The following is a 25,501-nucleotide window of genomic DNA, read 5'->3' as shown; positions in this document are numbered from 1 at the left end:
GCCATCAGGAGCAATTCAGGGATCAGTATGTTGCTCAAGGATAATTCAACATGTGGACTAGAGGAGGAGGGGATTGAACCATCAGTCTTCTGATTAGTGGACACAACCTGCTCTACCCTTTGAGTCACAGCCGCTTCATGTTCTCTCTTATGTTCACAGGTAAAGAAATGTATCCTATCCTATGTAGAATCAACAGTGTCATCAACACAAGTTCACGGACACAGTTCAGATGAAAATTGGTTGTATTTTACTGTGTTTTACAGTTTAGGGGCAGAACAGATTTAAAGTGTCATTTTCTGAAGTGTAGGCAGTTTTATTCTTATGTACTAATGTGCCCAATGAGAAACATGACATTACTTGTGAACATACCCACTTATATACTGGGAATGAAATGAATAAAATGAAAGAAATACACATTCATTCATTCATCTATGTACTCAGACTCTACTGATTTAGTATTTTCAGTAAAAGTGTTGTTGGTTTCCTTCAACCACAGCTTGTTTCCGCAGTGTCCCCGCTGTGTGACCAGCAGCAGGGAGGCCTGGAGACGCTGATCTGCTCTGGAACTGAGAGATCACACGTTCATTCCCCACAGCAGCCTGTGCTCTACTGCATGTATTCCTTAACAGCTCTGCATCCCTGACTGTCTGTGTAAATGGCTGAAATGTAAATGTAAAGGCTGTGAAGAGAAGATCACAGAAATCTGAAGAGTCCTCAAGCTTCTAAGAATGATTCCTTAAGTGTAAGACTTGTTTTTATGTGTTTGGGCAAGTTTGCCCAAACACAATATTAAACTTATTCATAGTAAGTATTGATTCCAGTATATTTACACTCAACATATATTCAAATTTAACAACCTTTACCTTGGATATTTCGATTGCAATTCATTTTGAAAGACTTTTCTGTATCAGAATCAGGTTTATTGCCAAGTAGATTTACTCACATGAGGAATCTGCATCAGTGTTTTGGTGCATAACAATAAAAATATTGTAAAAAAGGGGTGTCAGTGGATTAGTGGATTGAGCAGGCGCCCCATGTACAAAGGCTTCTTCCTTGCTGCAGCAGCCCAGGCTCTACTCCAGCCTGCAAAAATGCCCAAAAAATAATCTTTAAAAAATAGTATAAAAAAGTAATGCAATAGTCAGACTAGTCTTAAAGTAAAATTTAAATTAAAGAACCGCAACGTTTTGTGCAAGAATGTGCAAAATATTGACCAGGCAATGTGCAATACTAAAATTACAAAAAAATATTGAAAATTGCTTCTCAAAAATGGTATTACTGTACTTGGTGTACATTCTTTAAAAATTATATTGTTTTAATTTATTTCAATTTATTATTTTAATCCTTATTAATCATTTTTATATTTTATTCTATTTTTTATTTTGTTTTGTTATGTTATGTTTTTTATTTTTATTTTTTAAAAAGTCACTGTTCAGAAAATTATTTTGTTTTAATTTAAATTTATTTTAGTTTATAATTAAATGTACTTTTTAACATTTTTTATTTATTTTATTTTTATTCCTAATATTTTATTTTATGTCATTATTTTTCATTACTTTAATATTTTATTTTACGTTGTGTTACGTTATATTTTTTTTTAAGGAACAGTGTTCAGTTAAAAATTATTTTGTTTTAATTTTATTTATTTTAATTTATTTATTATTTTTAGGAATCATTGTTCAGAATAAGTGAGACAGATAAATGGTATTCAGGCACACAAGGGCAGAGTTTAGGACCCGGGGGCGACACGTGACGTATAATAACAACAGGAAGTCGGACGTCACGTTTCTGGTAGGTGTCTGTTAGCATCTGTAGCTTTAGCTTTAGTTTCTCAGGTAAAGACGTGATTTTAAAGGCATTAAAGACTCTTCCAGCCTCTGTCCTGCATGTTTCACTGCTCCGCTGTCACCGACATCTTGTTCCATCACCGACGTTTGTTTTAAAAGTTAACCCGTTGTTAGCCGCTGCTGCTGCTAGCTGCTAGCTGCTAGCACTGACAGGTCAGCGTGCAGGAGCACAGTGACTGACAGCTGCGGGTTCACGCAGGTTAAAGGTGGAAAACAGATTGTCTGATGATAAATGTTGTTAAAGTGGAAGTGAGGAGATGTCAGAGTGTTTCTGTGACTGGTTGGAGTCTGTTCTGTCTGTGAGGAAAGTTTGTTGCTGCTGCTGCTGTGAATCAATGAATGACTGACTGACAGCAGTGATGGAAAGTAACGGAGTACTTTTACGCAAGTACTTCAGTACATTTTTGAGGTTCTTGTACTTTTGAAGAGGGAGATATTGTACTTTCTACTACACTACATTTATTTGACAACATTAGTTTCCTTGCAGATTCAGATTAATAGTAATAATAATTATAATAATGCTAATGATAATTTTAATAAACTTACTTTATATAGCACCTTTCGAAACACAGTTACAAAGTGCTGTACAGTGAAACTAAACACATTTAAAACATAAGAAAGTTAAAACAAATAACATGTCATAAATGTCACCAAAGGAAAATATAACATAAGGAAGACCAAAACTGAATTCAAGATAATAAATGTGAAATAAAAATAATAAGACAGCAATAAAATATACAGCTCAGATAAAGTTGGGACATGCTTTCCAATATCAGTATTTCTCTAGGAGAGACTTCAACAGAGCCGAAGCCAGTGACTCAGACAGGCTGATATTAATCAGGAAAATAAATCACCTTAAAATTGATGATGTATGATTAAAGAATTAAACCACCAAGCAGTGTATAGTTAATTAACTAAACCTTTACCAGCTCCAGCATTAAAGTGATGAAGAGATTAGCACATCAATAATCATAATGCAATTGTATAATAATAAATTGAAGAAACAATTGGGAGTGCTGCACTGGGTTAGAGATTGAATTTCCCTCTTGGGGAATAATAAAGTATATGAAATGAAAAAAATGAAATAAAATTAAAATTAAACACTGTAGTTAATTGTTAAAAAACAGGTGCTCCTCAAGGATAGGGTGAAATGTCACAGGATAGAAAACAATGATGGGCCAGCTCACTCAGTGTAGAAGTCCATGGTACAAGCAGGTGGTCCAGAAATGCATCTGAGCCACTCTGACTGTTGTTAATAATGCGTTACTGATTCACAGATAAACCAACACATTTTGATTGGAGAGTCTTTTTCAAGGTATGAAATGCACTGGAATGTGATCTGTTTCACATGACCTCTGCATGATTTTTTTTTATTCAATTGCACATCTGTTCCCAGTGCATTTTATACCCTGATGAAGACTCTCTACTTAAAACACGTTGGTTTATCTGTCAATCAATCAGAGTGCCTCTGATGCATTTTTGTACTGTCTGTCTATCAGTGAGCTGACCAGTCATTTCTTTTTATCTTAATACAATACATTTTTCTGACACAGGCCATTCTGCAAAATGAATACTTTTATTCTTAGTACTTTACGTGTGCTTTAAATACTTTTGCATTTCTACTTAAGTGAGTTTTTGAATGCAGGACTTTTACTTTACTACTGTACTTCTGCAATATGGTAGTACTGCTTTTATTTAAGTACAGGATCTGAGTACTTCTTCCTCTGACTTAAAGTAATTCAGTCTTTACTCAAGTATCTCCATTTTATGCTTCTTTAAACTTCCACTCTGCCACGTTAGGGAGGGAAACATAGTACATTTTAATTTACTTTATCAAGCCTATCTGACAGCCATTATTACCACTTCACAGTGGAGCTAAAACAATTAATCAATCTGTCAGTCAGTCAAAAAGAAATTCACATTTTGATAATAGATCAATCAATTTGAAGCAAAAATGTATTTGATGGTTCCAGGTTCTTAAATGTGAAGATTTGTTGCTTTTTTCTGTTTTATTTTATCATAAACTGAATAACTTTATTTTTTGAAGCGTTACTCAGACAAAACAAGACATTTGAATGTGTCACTTGGAAATTTTAAGGGTCATTTTTACTATTTTCTGACATTTTACACAGACTACACAATTAATCGATTAATCATAAAGATAATTTGGAGCTTTTATTAAGTTACAATATTAATAATTTTATCTGTAATTTCATATTGCTTTTCATATTATCATATAATACATAGAACATGATTCCCACCATAGTGAATAATGTTAATATGCTGTCATGTAGCTGAGGGACAGTTTGAGCAGCAGACTTGATTAAGTGTCAGATATTACAGATGTAATCAGTAGAGCTGCCGTCCTCCTTCTCGGGAGCATCAGATAATGTCTTTCTCGTGGACTCCTGAAACTGACTGACGTTATTATTTTTATCATACAAACATGAAAACAAACAAGGATACGTGACAAATAGAAAAGTGCAAAAGAAATGCACTAAAACAGTCAGTAGATAGTCTTAAACCTGCTGTTGTTTATTTATTTTAATTTTTAAAACCCATGCTAAGAGCCTGGGTATTGTCCTGTTTAAACTACGCCTCTTTCAGACATGCACCTCTTTATGTTTATATGATGACACCAGAGCAGGTCCAGGCAATATGAAGATATATCGTTACCGAGATATGAGACTATATATATTTCGTCTTGGTCACTTTTACATAATCAGTCCTCTTAGGTCGGACTCAGTGATATTTCTGTAACACGTTCAACACAAGTCTGAAGTTAATGAGGACCTGTGGGACAAAAGAAAGTCCCTGCTTCATTGTTCATCTTTGATTCATGTATGAATAAATAAATAATCAGCAAAACACTTTAAATGCAGCAGGTGTGTGAAAAGGAATTAAACAAGAGACAAAATTTCCATCTTGCCTGAATTTGTAAAGCCGCCTGCAAAAGTCTTATAAATTAAGAATCTGATGAGAAAATGTACGGGATGAGGAGATTGGCAAGGTTGAAGTTATAAAAATAATAATAAAACATTTTATTTAAAAGGCGCCTTTCAAAACACCCAAGGTTACAGAGAATAAAATATGAGTATGTGTGTTACTCAGGCTCATGATGGTCATGAATTAGGCTTTGACAGTTTCCCTCTCAGATCACTAATGCAGCCTGTGAGAGAGCAATATGTATTTTACATTTTAACTCTCACACATCAGGTGCGAGATATTGTCTCGTTCAGTAGATGTCCTGTCATGTATTAATACAGCCGTAAGAAACAATGTAAAAGTCGCAAACATTACTTTAACAGTTAGGTGACTTCAGCAGTGTGATAAACTCCATGTTTGAAAATGGCTTTTTATCACTATAGAGGGCGGCATGGTGGTGCAGTGGTCAACACTTCTGCCTCACCGCAGAAAGGTTCTGGGTTTGAACCTGTGGGTCAGCTGAGTTCTTATTGTATAGGTTTCCTCCAGGTTCTTCTGTTTCCTCCCATCAAAATGATGGGTTTGTACATAGAGAGACGTGATGTCCTTTAAATATATAGCCAAAAAAAATACTGGTCTGTGCCACAGTCTTAACTGTGCTTGATTACAGGGATGTATGATATATGATTGCACCTACCCAGTGTTTGCATGCTCTGGACTCTGTGTACCATGGTGCATTGAAATTTATCACCAACTTAAACCCCCTAACTCATCACTGTATCCTGTGTGCATCGGGCTGGCTGGCTCTCTTTACAGTTTCTTAGACTCTTTCATTGGCATGTTGTTTACGAAGCTATTCTTGGCCTACCTCCAGCATATTTATGTGTGTGCATTAAGCAAATAATTAATAATGGCTGCTCTTCATTCACAAAACATGTTTCTATTGGCTGTACCACGGATATGTACAGAGTTTGGCAAGTAAGCATTTATGTGTGCAGCTTCTTATATGGAATATTCTGCAGAAGGACTGAAAGTTGAACTGTTTGGTTCGCCTTTGAAGTTTCAAAGCACTGTCGCAGGATGTGTGTACACAATATTCTATATGCCAATGTCACGGTGGTCTTTGTGGTCATGTGTAGTTGCCATTTTTGCATTTTGATGGTTCATTTCTAGTATATATTAACATACTTTTTGGCTTTTCTTTGTAGTATTTTGTGTTTTATATTGCCTGTTTTAAAGCTGTACATGTTTATTCTATATTTTTGTTATGTGTTGTCTTTTGCTTGTTAAATAAAGGTTAAATAAATAAAAATAACTGCAGACAACTACGCTCATTTTCACTTGCATAAAGGTCCAGGTGGTCCAGAGAAGGAAATCAGCTGCTGATTTATATATTGAGATCCCAGGGGACATTTTTTTGTATTTGGAAACTTATTAAATGTGTAATTTGTGGTAGATTTTATTTTGTTGAACTATTAATACTAGTCCATACCCATTGGTAGCTTTGTCACCTTCTACCTATGCCAGTCCTCAATGCCTATGTGCAGTTTCACATAGATTGACCACGTCAGTGAGTAGAAAAACGTGGGACAGACAGAATGACACACTGACAGTTTCCGTGATTATGTACAGCATACCATACCATGACTTAGTCATACCAAAAATTAGAAAACAACAACAACATTGGTCCACAGGGGGAGCCACAGCGATCGGTCGCATTTTAGCCATTTTTAAGCATTTCTCTGTTGTTATAGCGCCACCCAGTTGCCAATTAGAGTTAAATTTCTCCAGTCACCTTGAGGCGTCCTGTTCTACATATCTACCAAGTTTAGTAAAAATCCATATGGCGGTTAGGCCTAGATAAGAAATGAGCTCTCTAGCGCCCCCATTTTGTTTGATGGGGTCAATAATGGAGGGGTCCCCTCAGATTATGTGTGGTCATATGCCTAAAAAGTTGCGTGGTGATGGGTGAAACCCTTGAGATGTTATACACCTTTATGTGATGAGCCACGCCCTCCGCAATATTCATTGCCTTATAGAAGCTCAGTTTTAGTAAGTTTTCCAACTTTTGCCAAGAGGGAACTTTAGATATTGGTCCCTAGATTATGTTCACCCAGTTTCATGCAGATCGCTCAAACTTCCTAGGAAGAGATCGATTTTAAGTGTTTTTCAAAAAATTCAAAATGGCGGAAAATCTATATAAGCGGAAGTTATGGGTTCTTGAGGCAAATGTGTTCCTCATGAGGAGAGGCATCTCTGTGCAAAGTTTCATGTCTCTACGACATACGGGGCATGAGATATGCCCATTCAAAGTTTGCAATTTCAATCGGTTGCTATAGCGCCCCCCTTTGGCCAATTGATGTAATAATGCTTCATTCACATCCTCCCATGACCCTCTACCACTGTGCCAAATTTCACATGGATTGACCAAGTCAGTGAGGAGAAAAACGTGGAACACACACAGACAGAGTTTTCGTCATTATATCGTAAAATTACAGAATCTGAATCTCACTCTGAGTTACTGTTGTTGTTCACAAACTAAGAAATAAGAGATTTGTTTTTTGTTTTTACTGAATATTTAAAGACCAACTGTAAAACTATGTCACTTATTTGTTGCGATTCTATTTTCTTAAATTTATAATAAATTTTACTAATTTGTCATATGGTCAAGAATATCGTTATCGCAAAAATTCCCTGAAACATCAGGATATCATTTTAGAGCCATATCGCTCTCCCCTAGTCGGTGACAGACGAGGACATTAATCAGAACCTCAAATAATGTGACAATTAGCCACTAAATTAGCGTGCTGATCACATGCATATTAGCCATTAGCCTTTTTTAAGGCAGCTGAGCTGTTACTGACAGTTTTCAATTGATTTGCTAAGATCTTTGTAGATTTGTGATATACCAGTTTTATTTGCTGCATCTGGCACTTGACTTTTTGGGAGTCATTTCTGCAAATTTTCTTCCAACTGAAAGTATTTCAGTCTAGAGTGCTTCTGTGGAGTTTTGGGACCCTGGTGCTTAACTCAAGTATCTCTATTTAAGCTTTTGTAAATTTCCACTCTGCCACATTAAGGAGGGAAACAGCACATTTTACTTTACTTTATTTAGCCTTTTATTTCGCCTGTCTGACAGCTATTATTAGCACTTAACAGTGGAGAAGAAACGATTCATTGATGAGTCAGTCAACAGAAAATTTGCATTTTGAAAATAGATAAATCATTTTTTAGGTAAAGATGCATTTGATGGTTGCAGGTTCTCAAATGTGAGGGTTTGGTGCTTTTCTTTGATTTATAACTGAATGACTTTGGGTTTTTAACTATTGGTCAGACAAAATAAGACATTTGAAGATGTCACTTTGGAAATTTGAAGGAGCCTCTTTAATATTTTCTAACATTTGTAACATTTATATGCTGGTTGTCTTTGGCATATTTGGCACTTTTTGGTGCATTTTCGCAAATTCTTAAACTACTCCAGATGCTTGACTTTTTCAACATGTTGCTAGTGTTTCTGTAAACCTGTCACGTCTGGTCCAGTAGTGCTGGACTGCTGGTGACTGATGTTAGATGAGAGCGAGTCAGAGTCACAAACTACCACCAACTTTAAATGTCCTTGTCTGTGAATAACTTATAATTATCTGTATATAAACTGAGCAGATTTTGTCCACAGGGTCATTTAACAACATTCACTGCTGTTCTGAGTGTATATCCAAAATCCTCAAAGACTTGTTTTTACCACCTGTCCTGTGTGAAAAATGTTCTGGCTTCACGATAAAAGACTTTTAACCTGTTTCCCAAGTTGGGACTATTTTCCAGCTTGCTGCCATTTTTGTTTACAAATATCCACAATATCTGAGTGAAAGATAAAACCTGGACTCGAGCCAGTGAGTAGCCCTGTGCTGTTATGTGTTATCTGGTGTTAAACTGAGCTGCTGTGTGTTATGGTGGTGAAGCATCATGCTGCTCTGCTATGTTTGGCTGCTAAATAGTCCCAGCAGGGAGGAAGAGGCAGTGCTCTGGAAGAAAAAGTTTAGATCTGAACCTCTTGTGAGGAAGAACAACAAGCCCCAGTTTTATCACAGATACTCAGAGGGACGTGTCGTTTGTTGCTTCCTTCAGAGTAATTTTTTTTTTGTGCAATCAGCTGTGATTTTGCCATCACGTCTGGTGACAATTACATTTTGACATCTGGTGCCTGCTGTGTAACAACATCCTGAACCAGTCATGGGAGAGCGATGCCCAGTGGTGGTTATTGGCTGGTTATTTCTCTTTGATTTTTGTGCTGTCAAGTGTCTTTCAGCCTCTGTTTGTGTCCCTGAGTGGCTGCCTGAGCTAATGACTGCATCACTGGTGGCCCAAACTGCCCATTAGGTCTCCAAGGTGGGCAGAAGCAGGGATTTCTGTAATGCTTCCCCTGCTGCCGTGGCCTAAAAAGCCACGTCTGATGTTCTGCATGAGAGACAAATCCCATTTGTGTCCCCAGCAGTGGGCCTGGATCCTCCCGGCTTACAGTCAACACTGACACCCATCCAATAATCACCTTAGTTCTGGCTGAACGAGCACGGTCATGGCCGGCATTGCACGGCAAGGCTCGGCGGTCTGGAGAATGAATAAATATTCGCTGATAAGGTTAAAGAGATTATCCAGCGAATGACTTATTTCATATAAGCACCTTGTGCAAAGTCGGACTAAATGTCACTCATTGAGAGGCCTGTTTGTGGCCCCATTAGTGGCGGGGGAGAAGGATCAGGTGGTTCGTCCGTCCAACACTTTGGTTCAGAGCTCAAACTCTGGAAGATTACCAACTTTATTAGCATGAAACCTGTTGTGGGTGTACGTGGTCCCTAGGAGATTAATCCAGATGTATTCAGTGACCTTTTCTTTTAGCTCCACCATCAGGACAAGTTTCCTGTTGTACATTACAAACAAAAAATCTGTAGGTGTTTGTGTCTTTGCCTTTTATACTGGTGGAAAGCAAGTGAAAGAAGTTTAAAAGATGGCAGGTTCCACAGTCACGCTTGACATGTTTGATATTGTTGTAAAGTGGTCACACGGCTAATACAGCTTACTTTTCAACAAAGGTGCAAAGTAAATTCCTAAACATAGGACAGTACATTTTGCAGTGTTCTGGAGAATGAAAATGAGCACAAACATCTATATGGCACATCACAGTCCCTGCGCCTGCATACCTAATACGTATGAGTACAAGTTAAAATAGTGAAAACAATAGTGGTATGAAGTTGTGAAAAAAAAAGGCATCAAAAGATTACAGCCAAACCAAGTAAGACGCCACTCCCTCTCTCTCTCCCCCTTTCACACTTGTCTGTCATATCCATTAAAGGCTAAAAATGCCCCAAAAAATATCTTTAAAAAAAAAAAGAAAGTTATGTTTGTTCAGTGAAAACAGAAAACAGAAATAGAACACCTAAAAAGGTCATAATTAAACAACATTAGCCTGCAATTCTCTCCTCTATTACTAACATTACACACTTTAAAACTGACCAGACCAACCAACTATCTCCACAACGCCGTCCCAAGCCTCATTCTTTTTATTTTGGTCTCTGTAACCAAACAGCGACACATTATAAAGGACTGAGTGGGCACAAGCACAAGTAATAAACGGTATCCATTGTCGGAACAAGTGTGCTGTAGGAACAAAAGTTACATGGCTTGTTTTCTGGGACCCGCTTCGTTGAAGCACGTCAGCATTCCAATTGGTTGTCGCCGAACCGCATCAGAGCTCATTACCATAAAGTAAAACGAGTTTTAACTCCCCTCCGGACCCGCTCTGGTCGCTTTGGTCGCCCAAGACGCACAGCTGATGACCAGGTCGCCCAAGTTGCTGGGCTCTCATTGAAACTTATTGACTTCCGCTGTTTTGGAAGCTCTGGTCACTGTTGCTTTGAACTACAGTAAGGCTTTCCAAGTCTGTATACTACATCGTTACCAGCAGTATTTCTAACTGACACTGTACTGGGGTCAGTGGTCGAATTGAGGGGGGATGAGGGGGGAAGCCATCCCCTTTGTTAGAAAATTGACCAAAAAACATCCCCTTTGTTAATCTAGAATCTGTGTGTGCAGGCACGGACGTAATTTGAAGGGGGGACACGGGACATGTCCCCCGCACTTCCCGTATCTGTGCCCTCCGTCCCCCGCACTTTTTACAGCCGTTAAAACCGTTCAATTGATTTTTAACATGTGGTAACGTGTTTTTCCAAGCCGTTTTTAAACGCACCATGAGTAGGGGTGCCAGGCGGCAGACACACGCTGTCATGTTGTTATCAACCGCACACAGACGAGAGGTGTGCCTCTGGGCAGTACCTCTGTGTTAACTATGTTCAGCAAACCAGCCAGCAAGAAGCAAAAAAACCTTGCAGAGTTTGTTCCAAACAACCAGTGTTAGTTGAGTAATGCTGTTGCATCTAGATAATGTTAGCTAATTGATGACTAATTAATAGATGCCAATATATCAAGTTAAGCTAGTTAATAAGAACACTGATGTTATTGTTACCTATGTTAAATCGCTTGCTAGCTATTTTCATGCTAGAAAAAACCCCACTCCTCCTTAATAAGAACTTGTGCTCACTATTGCTTTGCACACATTTGTTTAATCTTTATTGCCACAATAGAAAGAGCAGGGGTCAGCATGGATGATCATGCAGGGTCTTCACAGGAGAGGGTTTTTCGGACCTAATTGTATTGCGGAGTTTTGCACAGCGGCGACCGGATCTTTGCTCTCAAACCACAAAAAAATGTGATGGCACAACAGTCTCCTTCAGTACATTATTCTATGCTTTCTTTGGATTTTCACATTGGCTAGTCATCCTGTTTAATTTGATTAAATCGGAACCGTTGAAACAAGTTGTAGGAAGCCTCTGCAAGTAATTGGTTGCTGGCAGACACTCTGTGCTGCAATAAAATGGTTAATCAGCAGTGCCGTGCACTGTAGAGTCGATGCGCTGCTGGTTCTGCCGGCCTGAATAGAATATAATGTCTATAGCCTTACTGTTGTGTACAGCCTTATAGACTGAGCTGAGTAGTGATGCGCGGGTCGACCCGTAACCCGCGGGACCCGCAAATGGACCTGCGGGTGGGGCAGCAGTGATCGTCTGTTAAATCGGTCTGTAAATGATATTTTGACATTACTGGCTATTACTGTCATGGCATCTGAAGGTACTGATGCGTTGAGCAGGTGACAGTCCGCGGTCGTTTTCAAAACACACTTGTGTCACGCACTCCAAAAGAAACTTGTTGAAACTTTAAACAATAATTTATTGTACAAAACGGGGGAAACAAACGTTGACGAAAACGGTTCCATAATTCATATTAAATTCAAAAGATAACAAAAAAACAGCTACAAGTTAGAGGGAATAGAGATAAAGTGGTAAAACTTGGCATTGATCCACAGCCAGGTAGGCTATACTATATTTTCGCATTTTTAACAATGCAATTTAAAAGTTTTGATTTTTATTGATAGCCTACATTTACCAACAACACAAAGACTACATTTAGCACCAAAAAAATATGTAAAAAACAAAATAAAAAAATAAGTAAATAAAAAAACGCATATGAAATACCAAATTTTCATAACGAATACCTACCCATAGAAACAAATATCCGAATATTTGGGTACAGCCCTACTGCATTATTTGTGTTTTTTAAGGCAGCAGGTATAGGTCATGCCATTTTTCTTTATCTTGATTAATTTTGCACATCTGTGGTGTCATATTTGATCATGTGTGCACGCAAAAAAATCAAAGCTACATTGCATCCCCCTTGTTAAAAATTAACAATTCGACCACTGCCTGGGGTGTGCCATACTGCCACGACAGGTGCCGTCTGATCTACCCACTGTATATTGTAACACTGCTAAAGGTTTGTCCATATTATAAACTGACGCTGTCTGACAGCATATCATACCACCACGAAAGGTGGCTTTTGTTTCTGTTTTTCTAAAAGTGCTTGTGACATCTCAAATGTGTCTTTGACTTGCAACTGTACATGTAGCCCATTTCGTAGAAAATAATGAGATGTATATTTTGTATCGCGATTCAGCCTGAAAATACAGAGATATGATTTTTTGTCCATATCGCCCAGCCTTACTCCCAACACCTGATTAACACCAGAGTTGTCTGGGGCTGTATGTGAATGAGATAATTCAACTGAGTCATCTACATGACCAAAGAAACAAGACCGGCAACGAAAAACGCAAGCGTAACAATCATGCAATTTAAATACAGACGAATTACGGAGATTTTTCCAAACTGAGTTTCTAAGTAGGAACACCAAGCAGAGACAGTGATCTGCTCACAGATTTTAGTTTAGTTTAGCACTCCACCTCTGGAGTTACAGAAGACAGAAGTTAGTGTTAACATGACATTGAATGAGCGCATTCATGCTCCCCATAGGGTGAACCCTTTACAGTTTTTGGACACTCCCTGACCTCTAGCACCATCTTCAGGACAAAGTATCTGTACACAAGAGATCTTATAATTAAACCAGCATGTTGCCGTCACATTTTCAGAGCACAGTCATGCTCTCCAGAGGATTAACCCTTTAAATTTCTTTAGGTTGACACCACCCTGAGGTCAAATTTTACATTTTTAGCAACACTTGTAAGGGTCTAAGAATAGCTTAATCATCAGTATGTTGTTTGTTCCTAAACCATTGTATCATGTGGTACAAAGAACACTGCAGTCTCCATGGGACTCTGGGTGAGGGTGTTCCTCGGTACCATTTCTAATTCAGTGCTGTGCGTTCGAGCCCGGCAACTGAGCCGTCAGATCTCCATCTGCAGACGCCTCTCGTCCTTAATGAAGCGCTCATCAGGAAAAATCAATCTGCTGCCGCCTCTGGGCCCTCTAATGGAAAAAAACCCGTCTCTTTCATATTGATAATGGGATTCTGTAATTAGAGCCTCAGTTGTTCGGCGGGCAGAGAAACACAAAGAGCACAGAGTTGACTTGTTTATCTTGGAAGTCAGTTCTGGTCTGTGTGATGCTGGTGAGCCTTTCCATCTGAAAGCAGAGAGACAAATAAGATCTGCCGACTTTTATCTGGATGAAAGCTCTGCAGAGGACTGTCCTTCTGGTAATTATGGGTAATCTGCGGGAAAAGTCTCAGTGATATGAAGAGGGAAGGTCCACCTCAGTGGCCACCTTTTTCTTATTGAAGCAGGTGGAGGTGAACTTTGGGTGCCGGTCAGACTGTGACATTTACCGAACATCCTGGAGCTGTGGCCTTTTACATCCTCCACAGCACGAACGCAGCTTCTCGTCTGTCCCCGACTTTAAAGGACACTTCCACCATGAGATGACTCTCTGCTCATTTCTTTCGCTGGTTTACAGCTTCTGACATGTGGGGAGATATTTGGCATTTGTCCTTTCATTGTGTTCTTTCTGTGTAAGCCCATTATCACTGGGAACAGAGAAGAATCAAGATGAAATAGTCATGAAAAATAAAAATAAATACTGAGATGAAATTTATTTTTATTACTTTTAGATTATTAAAAAGCAATGATCATGATTTTGAATTTTTGATTGTCTATCGTGACTATTTTATGTACAGTTTTGAATTTTTAAGTCAGAATTTTGACACATGCCTTGAGTTGTATTGAGTTTTCCTGGCAAAGCACGGTTTCCATATATTTCAGAAACAACTTCTTATAGATGAGAGAAGTCTGTCGGCTGTCTGATAACTTGTTATTGGCAGGGAGCAGGGCATACTGCATATATGGAGAATGTTTCATTTTTATTTTAAAGATGTTTTTTAGGGCTTTTTGCCTTGTATATAGTGCAGCTGGAGAGAGACAGGAAAATGGAGAGAGATGACACACAGCAAAGGGCCATAGGCCAGATTTGAACTCGAGCTACTGCAGAGGACTCAGCCTGTATGGGGCACATACTCCAGCAATTAAGTTAGAGGTCACCCCAACCATAGAGAATATTAAAGGGAAATTTCGGTTTATTTCAACCTGTCTCCTGTCGTCCTAAATTTGTTTCAAGTGACTAGTGACATAGAAATAATAGTTAGCGTGTTAGCCGTTAGCCTAGTTACAGCCGGGGCACATAGTAGCGTCAGACCTGTTAAAACGCAACGCAGTGAACGGGCAACCTTCAAGTGCAAAGTTAGTCCACTAAACAAGCTTTTTCTCCACACAGACCGCCTCATGTCGTTAGGATAAATGTCAGAGAACATATAGAAAACGACATGTAAACGTGTTGTCTTACCTTACCGGTGTGCTGCCATGTTTGTTTACCATCTAGCTCTGCTTTCCAAAGCGCGGCCGAAATATATCTCGCGAGCTCTAGATAAAGCCCAGCTGGATACTACTCCAGGTGGTGTCTCGTCCTCGGTCCCATTCCTTGCAACAGAGGCATTCCTCTTCTGTGGGCACTGGGGCACAGCATTCACAGGTACACCACCAATCTCCAGAGCTACGCAGCCTTGCAGCAGCCATTCCTCCTCTCTCGTCCTCTACCTGTTGCGCCTCTCTCCCTCTCCTCCTCCGTTCTTCAGTTTCACAAAGCTCTTCGTCAGTGTATTCTGGCTCAAATAAATAAGGGCGGCCATCAAACTCTGCAAAATCAAATTCCTCCTCCACAAAGTCGAAGTCTGGCAAAAAGTCAGCCATTATTCTATAAATCTTTCATAAAATAAATGAATGAACTTTTCAGGCTACTGTCCGGTTCTGCCCTCCAGCTGTTGCTGCTTGTTCTCACGAGATTTCAGGCACGGTATGACATCATGTTCTCGTGATATTTCGGCCGCGCTTTGGAAAGCAGAGCTAGATGGTAAACAAACATGGCAGCACACCGGTAAGGTAAGACAACACGTTTACATATCATTTTCTATATGTTCTCTGACATTTATCCTAATGATATGAGGCGGTCTTTGTGGAAAAAAAAGCTTGTTTAATGGACTAACTTTGCACTTGAAGTATGCCTGTTCACTTAGGTTTTAACAGGTCTGACGCTTCTATGCGCCCCGGCTGTATCTAGGCTAACGGCTAAGATATTAACTATTAATAAACCAAAATTTCCCTTTAACATGTGTTTTTCTTTAGTGTATAATCACCTTTAAATATGTTTTTGTTACCTTAAAATGAGGCATTTATATTATAGGGAGTGGTCCACGGAGATTGCCTTGTTGCACCACTGTACAGTAGCCCAGAATGGATGAACCAAACCCTGGCTCTAGATAGGGTTATTGGCATTTTTGCATTTTCGCTTTTTCAGGAAAACACTTATTTGTAACGTGAAACTGCTTTATTTACCGGTTTAAATCATCTGACCTGTTTGTTTTGGAGAGGAAGAGACTTCTGTGGATAATTTGGCTCCCGGTGAATGAACACTGAAGGAATTCTAACCGGGAGAAGTTTCAACTGGTTGCAATCTCTAATCCTCATTGCTTTATACTACTAAACTCTCACACTATCAACTCTGCAATGCATGCTACTCGTAAACGTGGCAATCTCCTCAACCAACTATCCTGCATCACCTGAACACATCATAAGAGTCTCTGCAGCTTCAGGGAAATGATGCAGATGTAGATTAACCTGGAACCAGAGGGAGGGGTTCGTTATATGTCAGATATTACAGATGTAATCAGCAGAGCTCCTGTCCTCGCCTCAGGAACATCAGATTACTTCTTTGTTGTCAAATCAACAAGCTGACATTATTGTTATTATACGCAGAGCATACAAATCTGACAGGAAATACATGAAACAGACAAACAGATGTACCCAGACAGCGAGGTTTTTCCACCGTTATAAAACGGCCCCTCTCTCACACTGACCTCCTTAAACCACTCTCAGCTGCATTCAAATGAAATATACCATAATTATAACTAATTAGTCAAACAGTAACTTGACCAGAGCAGTGTCAGTTGCCTTCTTCCTCACCCTCCTCTTCCCCTGTGCCACAGCTCTCACTCTCTTAACTCTCCATCAAACTTCTTTGTGGGTCAGGGCTTTTATTCGGCTCCCCGTCTGCTTCCCCTGCAAAGTCTAGAACTGCTGCCGAGGCAGAAGTGGAGCTGGTTTGGGGGAAATCTCGCAGCGGCCGGCTGTAATCAGCATCCCCGCTGCCTTGCTGCATCCTCCCCTGTGGATTTATCGGTCTGGAAAAGCTTTGGAACGCCAACATTAGTCACCGGCTGAGATGGACTCCAGCCCAGAGACCCAGAAATTCAATTCTAGCAATCGGAGCAAAAGCACACCACAATGTCTCCGCTTGATAGTGGCTGATTTGCTGACCTGAGGTCTGCTCCGGGGCTCTCCGCTCACTGAATTTGATATTTATACCTTCTGTATCTGGCTCATCTGAATAAATTGGAAATGGTTAGTGGAATTGGGTTTGTTGAACTCCTGACAGATCTCTTGAGGAGCTGCTTTTAGACATAAAGAGGCCTCCTCATCTGAGCCGACACGGAGCGCTGCTCTTTCACTTCACTCTCCTCTTTTATGATGCTGATATAAAAGCAGAAGCTCTTATTTCTGCGGCTGTCGCAGTCTAATAACCCCCAATAAGTGTTTGTTTATGATAACCTGTCTAGTCTATTGCCACAGCTTGTTACAGAGCTGCTTCTGCATATTGGGTGCCGGCATGAGAATACCAATGCAGAGAGAGAGATGTGCTGCATTAACTCGTTTGTCACTATGTCGACAATATTAATGCCTTTTCTGCAGACTTGATAAAGACTGTTCCCCCAGCGGAGCTCACTTTAATGTGCTGGAGTGCAGTTGTCACCACGTCATAAACAAAGCCACAGAGGGCCAGGCAGCTGATTCAGAGACTGTAGTACCACAACCTGCATGAAGATGCACGGGCAGACCACTGAACACACAGGTCCTCTATTAACTGTCATTCTTTTCATTCTTTCCTTCAGGTCTGCCGTCTAGACCTCATCATTTTTTTGCCACTTCTTGAGACATTATGTTTGCGCAACACCTTCTCATCCCAACTCATCAAATATCGAAGCTTGGTCAGTGGTCCTACATGGCAAATTATGACGCGCTCAGTACCCTCGTACTTCATTTTTTGATGCTCACTAATCTCATTGACGGTTGTAGAAAACAGCTGAACCAATCAGAGAGAGAGTGAAGTTAAAATTGGAGGCATTATTTTTCTGTGCCAGAGTTTGAAAAAAACTGCAAGATCCATGAAAAATGGCAACAGAACGTTTCAAACAAAAAGGGCAACAAGCATAGTTGAGACTGATGATGATGCAGCTGTGCAGGATGTTTCTCTTTTTTAGCATCTTCATGCCTTCTTTCGAGGGATGACAGGAAAAGTGGGGAGAGAGATGACAGAATGATGAGGGAAATGACAGGGAACAAAGGAACGTGGATGGACCTGAACCGGGTATGATGCTGTCCTAATACTCACACTGATAGATGGATGATTGATTGATTTGTTCCAGCAGATTATAGCAGCGTAGAGCGAAAAAAGACATAGCAGAGCAAGAAGAGCAACAAGTATGAATTTGCAATTGCTGCACATGCATTGACGTTTTTCCACGTTTTACAAGTTAGCATAGTTAATCAGCTGTCTTTTGGCTTATGACCAATATTTCCTCAAAATTTTGAGTAAGTCTGTGATCGGAAGTTGTGCACTTTTTGCAACAGGCCATTCCCATGGCCACCGCTGGCCCCCACCCCCTTTATATATTGCTGGACAAACATAGCATGGAGAGTGCACAAGCTTCTGATGGCTCAGCAGGTGTTGAAATAACATGAAAAAGAAGTAACGTGTTGTGGGAATCAGTGCTTTAGCACTGCAGCATTAGCAATGCCGACATTTTGAGTGGAATACAAACTGAGCAGTGTGATGGACCGGCCTGTTCTCACTCCCAACTTGTCAAACAACACTTTTTTATCAGTGATCTTGGCGTCAGACACTGAAGCACTGAGGCACCCTTCGCAGCAGTATGATACGCACCGAGCCCCGGCAGTTTTTGATGAAGACGGCAGCAACCCAACTTATCAAATACTGCTGCTTTGTCAGTGGACTTCTGCATGAGACAGGAACGCACAGAGGCACTGGGTGCCGGGTGGCGGCTGTTTGTAACACTGCTAGCAGTATAAAGGTCGAGAAAGTCTTTCCAAGAAAAGCGAAGGAATGGCCTGCCTCACTCTAGTGTACCCTGACATCCTTACCCTAAGGCCTCATTTACACCGCAAGCGATGCGTTCGTGTAGCGCTCGCGACCAGTCGCTGTTTACTCGCGTTTTCATTTCGGCGAGTATGTTAACAGGTTAGAGCATTCACACCACATCCGTTCTACGTGCTGCTCGAGTCGCACTGCTTTCGCGAGCAAGCTCGAAAATAGAAGACACACCGATTGCGTGAGTCACGAGCAAATGGTCACTGTATTCAACAAGAAATCGACATCTACGGTGGCCGAGAGAGGTCACAACACACGCAAACTTGTGTTTAGTAGTAATACAAAGCAGACAAAGACTACTTACTCGTTTGTAGTGCTAAATATTAATTCTCCAAGCGTTGGAATAATCACTGGCACGTGAACCTGTCCACCCTGGGCTTTGGGTCCAAACTTACTTCTTTGGGGTTTATTGGAGATTTGCAAACACGGTGCACTACCGCCACCAACTGTTCAGGTGTGATTTGTATTTTGACGGGACAGCAGCGGCCGCTGTGCGATGCGTCTGTTTGGTTTTGTTGTGAATACATGTGTGCTGCAGCTATGCTTGTGGACCGCTTTGCGAATGCATTGCTTACGGTGTAAATGAGGCCTAACTCTAATCAATCCCACTTCTCTTTCCTAAAACTAACCAATCCAATCAATAAAGGCAACGATTACTAGCCAATTATGCAGAGTGTAAGGCTGGACATTCTGAATTTGCATATTTGCGGGCTGAAGGGGAGGTTAATGGGTCAAACAAACTCTGGACTGTCAAATGGGGGAGTTCGCTGTTCGGTTGCCGTGTTAAACAAAAAGTCAGTGGAGGTATTTTGTAACAGTGTAGTGTTCCAGTATATGTAGCATGCTATGCTAGTGACATACCACACATGAAGTTACATTAAGTCAGTAACAACCAAATTTATTTTAAGCCAAAAGATGATTTTTTTTTCTAAACATAACCACATACTTGGGAAATAAACCCATAAACGAAGTGTGTTACCTAGGGATGCACCGAATATTCGGTAACCGAATATATTCGGCTGAATATTGCAAAAAACACACATTCGGTATTCGGTGGAATAAGTTAAAAGCAAGGCCGAATAATAACGGTGTGGTTTTGATAACGCAATCAAACAGCGTGCCGTGACGGGCGGATTAAAATGTCAGCAGTGTGGCGATCCGCCCGTCACCGCACTCACATTTGCGACTAAAAATAGTTTTGAGCGAGCAAAATAGGCTTAAATCATTCAGCACGCTGTGCGAGCAGCCTATAGATTTCAACCAGCAGCAAAAACGAAAGGTGAATCCCACCGATTGTGGGTTGACCGGGGGTCACAGACACAGACAGTAATGTATTCCTGTCAAATACGGCGGCCATCGGCTTACCGGTGAGGAGAAGTCAGCTCCAATAATATCCTCTTCTTGGCGTGTTGACTGCCCAGAAGTACCTGAACAGCCGAGCCAGCCGAACACAGGTATGTGACGTGTCAGAGGAGAAACGATCTCTATTGATGCTGTTTTTGAAGTATGAATAAGTCAATAAGTAATTTATTCCATTGAAATATCATTGATGTATTATAGAAAAGTGATTTATCTTTTCATAAATGACAAAAGGCACATCTGCCTCATTTTCGCTGTGGTATTGTGATACTACTCAGAACCATAATATTTTCATTGGTATTGTACAGTGGGATCCAATTTTGGTACCGTGACAACACTAATCTGGAGGGGGTTCATCTGCAAAAAAAAATGAAAAACTAAACAATATTCGGTGCATCCCTAGTGTTACCTTCATCGTAAGTTTATTTCGAAAAAGACTTAATGCATGTAATGAGCAGAATCTGTATATTTCCCATTAAAACAGAAGTGCATTTTGAAAAGACAGTACATGCAACAAGCGTAAACTGATGTACCTGAATGTCCACAGCTGACACAGGAGGGCACCTAGTGTGTCATATTTTGACGTGCGGGTCCACTGCTGAGAAAGCAGTGGTATTTGATGAGTTGGGATGAGAACATGTTGGATGGGCCTTGTATGCCCTGTGTCAGAGTTGGTGGGATGTACAGTCTGACATTGTCAGTCAGTCAGTATCACACCACAGTAGCTGACAGCTCGCCTCTTTACAGTGCTGCCTCTCAGTCAGTCAACCGCTGCCACGGGAAAGACCCAGAAAGAGGCTCGAGGCCTAGAAGCTCATTCAAAAAACAGAACAGCTGCTTTAATACAGTTTATATTCAATAGATGAAGAGAAGTTAAAACATGCAAGTGTTGAAAAGCTTTTGTTTATCGAAACTACAGCATTTCAGACAGAGGGTCACACCTTGTATTAAAATAAGAGCAGACAGTGTGCACGAGGTGACTACTTTCTGTTGCATCATTTCATTTTCCTGCGTACCTGTCTGCCAGGTGTGCATTACACCAGTCTGTTTCGTGTACGATGAGAAAATTCTACCAAACTGATGTGTCAATAACTCGATTGGCTGATTAGAAAAAGCACAAATGGCAAACATCTGTCGGATCCAACTTGTAGAATTATTCGGACTTACCTGCTTTTGTCACATAATCCTAATTTGGATATCTTTTTTTCTGGCTTTAAGACACAATTTCTACTAATGAGAATGGAAATAATTGTTAGTTGTGACTCTGTCCTCAAGCTGCTGTAAACTGTCTCACTGTGGCTCCCAGAAGTTGACGCTGTGGACATACAAGTTTCCACCTGACAGCAGTAAAACTCTGTGATGGCCCTGTATTATTGATAAGATGGATTTTTAATTAAAACCCAAGAAGCAGGATGTAGTTTGGGGGCGTCTTCCTGTTAAAAGCAGCGTGTTATGATGTGGACATTTAAGCTAACAAGGTGAGAAAGTCATTTTTCATTTCACAGTGACTTTGATGTGGGACCTGCTGTGTCAGCCACATCGTTTAAATGTGCCGACAGGAAACAAGGTCGTTTTTAGTGTGTGAGCGCTGCGGGGCTCCGAGGTGTCGGCGCAGAAACGACTCAACTGTAAAACTGAGCGGAAACCTTGAAGCTCCACATCGAGCTTCCTCTGATGATACACTTGTTCTCTGTGAGGGGGAATTATGCGGCGGGCTGTATGGAAGTGTAATGGCAATATGTTCATGTCAGAATGGATTGTTATGCTAGAATAGATTTTCTGCTCCGGCGCTGGAGTTTCCTCCCTCCAGCACATGGTGGGTAACTGATGTTTTACAAAGCCCGGCGGAGCCAGATCACTGTGTTTAATAGGACGTAACGTATAGTGAGGCCGGGGACACACTCCTTTGTCTGAGGAGGCTGGAACACTGTGTGTGTGTCAATGTATGTGTGTGTGTGTTCACTGCACATGTGCGTGTTTATCTGTTATGTCTACAACCACAGTGTTTAAATTTTAGACATTGGTATGTGCTTGGTGGCACAGCCATCGACTGGTTCCCCTTGAACAGCTGCAGGTTTTGTGCCTTGCTCAAGGGCACAGGGGCTAACCTTACTGGAATAAGTAAGAGATAATGCCCGATGAGGTGTCCATTATCAGGAATTAATGGCTGACATGGCCGCTTATGCCATGGTCAGTGGGGCTGGGCGATACAGCTAAAAATGTTATCACAATAACAATTCTCATATTAGTTGATACCGATGATAATCACATTATAAAAGGCAAATCAATATTTCTTTGAAGTACAAAGACTGCTTTTTACCCCTGAGTGTAAGTTGAATAAAACATTAAACTATTATTGATCGTCAGAATAAGAAACATTTGCCAAACAGCAGAACATTTAACAAATCTGCGGTAGATTCAAACAATTGTAATCAACATGATGTCAATAAATTAAACAATAAACAGACAAAGAAATATTATTAGTGGTCAGTGGTATGTCTAACGCAGTTTAAAACATTTTGTAAGTGTTTAAACTGACAATATAAAATGAATAAAAAGACAAAACAAAAATTTTGACTGTGATTAGTTTGTAATTTATGCCATTTCTCAATCAAAACAATAACTAAAGACAGACTTGGATGAATTCGAGAGGAAATGTTAGCATGGGATCATTCATTGGCAATAAAAATTATGGATGCACGATACTGTTTTACGATATCCGATATGCAGATATGTAACAACTAATTTGACCGATAACTGATACTGATATCTGTTTTTTTTCCCTACCAATGTCAGTGATCATCAAGTCTCTTCCGTAGTGAAGTTGACATCATATTATGCAGGCATACTCTTATCGTGATGGCCCACCAGCAGATGGAGACATGAAATACAATACTGTCCAATGTATGTGATATTCATTCATTGTACAAAATAAGAAAAAGCATGTTGGACGATTGTGATAGTTCATTTTACAGCCGATATCAGCAGATACCAGTGATGTGCTGATATTATTGTGAGGGTGGTGGTCATTTTAATGTTAGTGTCAAGATACTGTTGTCATAGAAACAAAGCCACTGCGCTGCATGTAATTAAAAAGTGCGCAATTTTTCATAATGTGCCGGGATGAAGTGCTCCCTAAAGTTAAAAGTTAAAGTCCCACTGATTGAAATTTGTTCTCCGCATTTGACCCATCCTGAGGGAGCGGTGAGCAGCAGCGGTGCCGCGCTCGGGAATCATGTGGTGATCTAACCCCCCAATTCCAACCCCTGATGCTGAGTGCCAAGCAGGGAGGCAATGGGACATTTTTATAGTCTTTGGTATGACCCGGCTGGGGATCGAACCCACGACCTCCTAGTCTGCGGGCAGACACTCAGTGCAGTAAACTGAAGAGCAGCAGAACTAACTTGTAGATCAACATAATTTTTCAAAGATTATTTTTTGGGGATTTTTGCCTTTAACGGACAGGACAGACTGAAATGGGGTGAGAGAGAGAGAGAGTGGGGGTTTACATGCAGCAAAGGGTTGCAAGCCAGAGTCGAACCTGCGACCGCTGCAGCGAGGCATCGCCTCTGTACATGGGGCGCCAGCACTATCCACTACGCTACCAACTGACCACTGAGACTGAACAGTCACCTATCTTCAGATGTAATGCAGCACCTTTAACAGGTTGTCCAAGACTCTCTTTACAGACTTCTTGGTGAAAGTACCTGAAAAGTGTCACACTGTACAACATTAAATGCAGCCTTAAAAGTGAGATGATACCATTTGCTTGTTTTCTTCGGCCTCAAACCCAGATTTGTCTTTACCGGTCTAAGAGATCTATTTGCTGTCTCTTTCTGATTGTGTAAACCAGGTCACTGGGTTTGTTTAGTTTAAGAAATCAGGTAAGGAAACCATAAACTTCATGTAAATACAATAAATGTGTGCTTCTTTGCATTGGCCCCCAAAGAAATGCCTTAGTGCAAAACAGCTGAGACTGAACTTTGTCTTTCATATTGATATTGGCATGTTTTGTTGTACTCCGTTAGATCGGTTCAGTAATTGTCAGTCACGTTGTGTAGAGACATCACATTACATGGAAGTGAAATACAGATTAGCTTCTATTTTTCCCCTCTTCAAACGCTTCACGGCTGCAGTGATGGACGCCTTTCCGACTGCAGACGGGGGAAGCGTTGAGGGAGTACATTGTGCTTTTGATGATGTTTCATTTGAAGTCTTGTGATGTGGAGGTAATAGCTGTAGCAGATCTCCAGAGTGAGGACACTGGACGTCCAGACGAGGCTGTTAGCTGTTTGCTGAAGGCAGCGGTGCATGGCTGCTGCTGCTGCTGCTGCTGCTGCCGGCTGGTCAGTCATTTCACGCCTGTCTGGGCTTCCTGGAGCGCGCCGTGAAAAGCAAAGTGGATGAAAAACTCTGTCTGGGGAGAACAGGCTCAGTGTGATGTGTTCCCAGTGTCCAATCACCGAACCTGCGGTGGGAGCTGACAGGAAGAGGACTCCTTTTTGTGACGCCTCACTTCCTGCATGTCGTAGTCAATCAGGCTCATGTTGTGATTAAGCTCTGACTTTACATGTGTTAGACTCATGTATGTAGTACTGTACTTGTAGTACATATTCAAGGTACTTGTACTTTACTTGAGTATTTCCCATTTCATGCTGCTTTCTTCTTCACGTCCATCTCAGAGGTAAATATTGTACTTTTTACTGCACTACATTTGTCTGACAGCTTTAGTGACTTCAGTTTGCAGTTTTTCATCCACTTCCTGTCCAGTGAAAACCATGTATGTACCTCCAGATGTGTTTATGTTGGGTGTTTGTGATGTACTAAAGGGTGAAGTGCTCCTTGATGTATAGAGAAACCCTCCTGGATCAGCTGGATCTGACACCATGAAGAGTTGACTTTTTAGAGATTTGTCCTTCTCATAGGACAGCCATGCATGATGATCTTATAGGGAACAGACAATGACAACATGGCACATTGCATTCTCGGTAGTAACAGCCATACTTTAGGACATGCTTCTTCAACAGAGACAGAAAACAAAAACATTCCCTACTGAGAGAAGCTGATTGAGGAAGCATAGGAACGCTACTTCGCAAAATTAAAGGAGATAAAGGGCCTTGATCTGTGCAAGCACAAGTAGGTTGATTACAAAAGCTACGGAATTTTAACATTTCCAGATATGTTTACTTACCTTGTTTGGGG

General features: G+C 40.6%; 1 protein-coding gene across 1 annotated transcript in view; it reads left to right on the top strand.

The window, feature by feature from the left end:
* The first annotated feature begins 1,742 nt into the window (after positions 1-1,742).
* immp2l (inner mitochondrial membrane peptidase subunit 2) overlaps positions 1,743-25,501 on the top strand; it is a 257,629-nt gene continuing 233,870 nt past the window's right edge. The window contains exon 1 of the mRNA XM_033635297.2: positions 1,743-1,791. The gene's annotated coding sequence lies outside the window, so the exon portion shown is untranslated. The remainder of the gene's footprint in view (positions 1,792-25,501) is intronic.

This window comes from Epinephelus lanceolatus, chromosome 5, assembly GCF_041903045.1.
Source record: "Epinephelus lanceolatus isolate andai-2023 chromosome 5, ASM4190304v1, whole genome shotgun sequence".
Taxonomy (NCBI): Eukaryota; Metazoa; Chordata; class Actinopteri; order Perciformes; family Serranidae; genus Epinephelus; species Epinephelus lanceolatus.
This window is presented reverse-complemented; position numbering and strand designations above follow the sequence as displayed.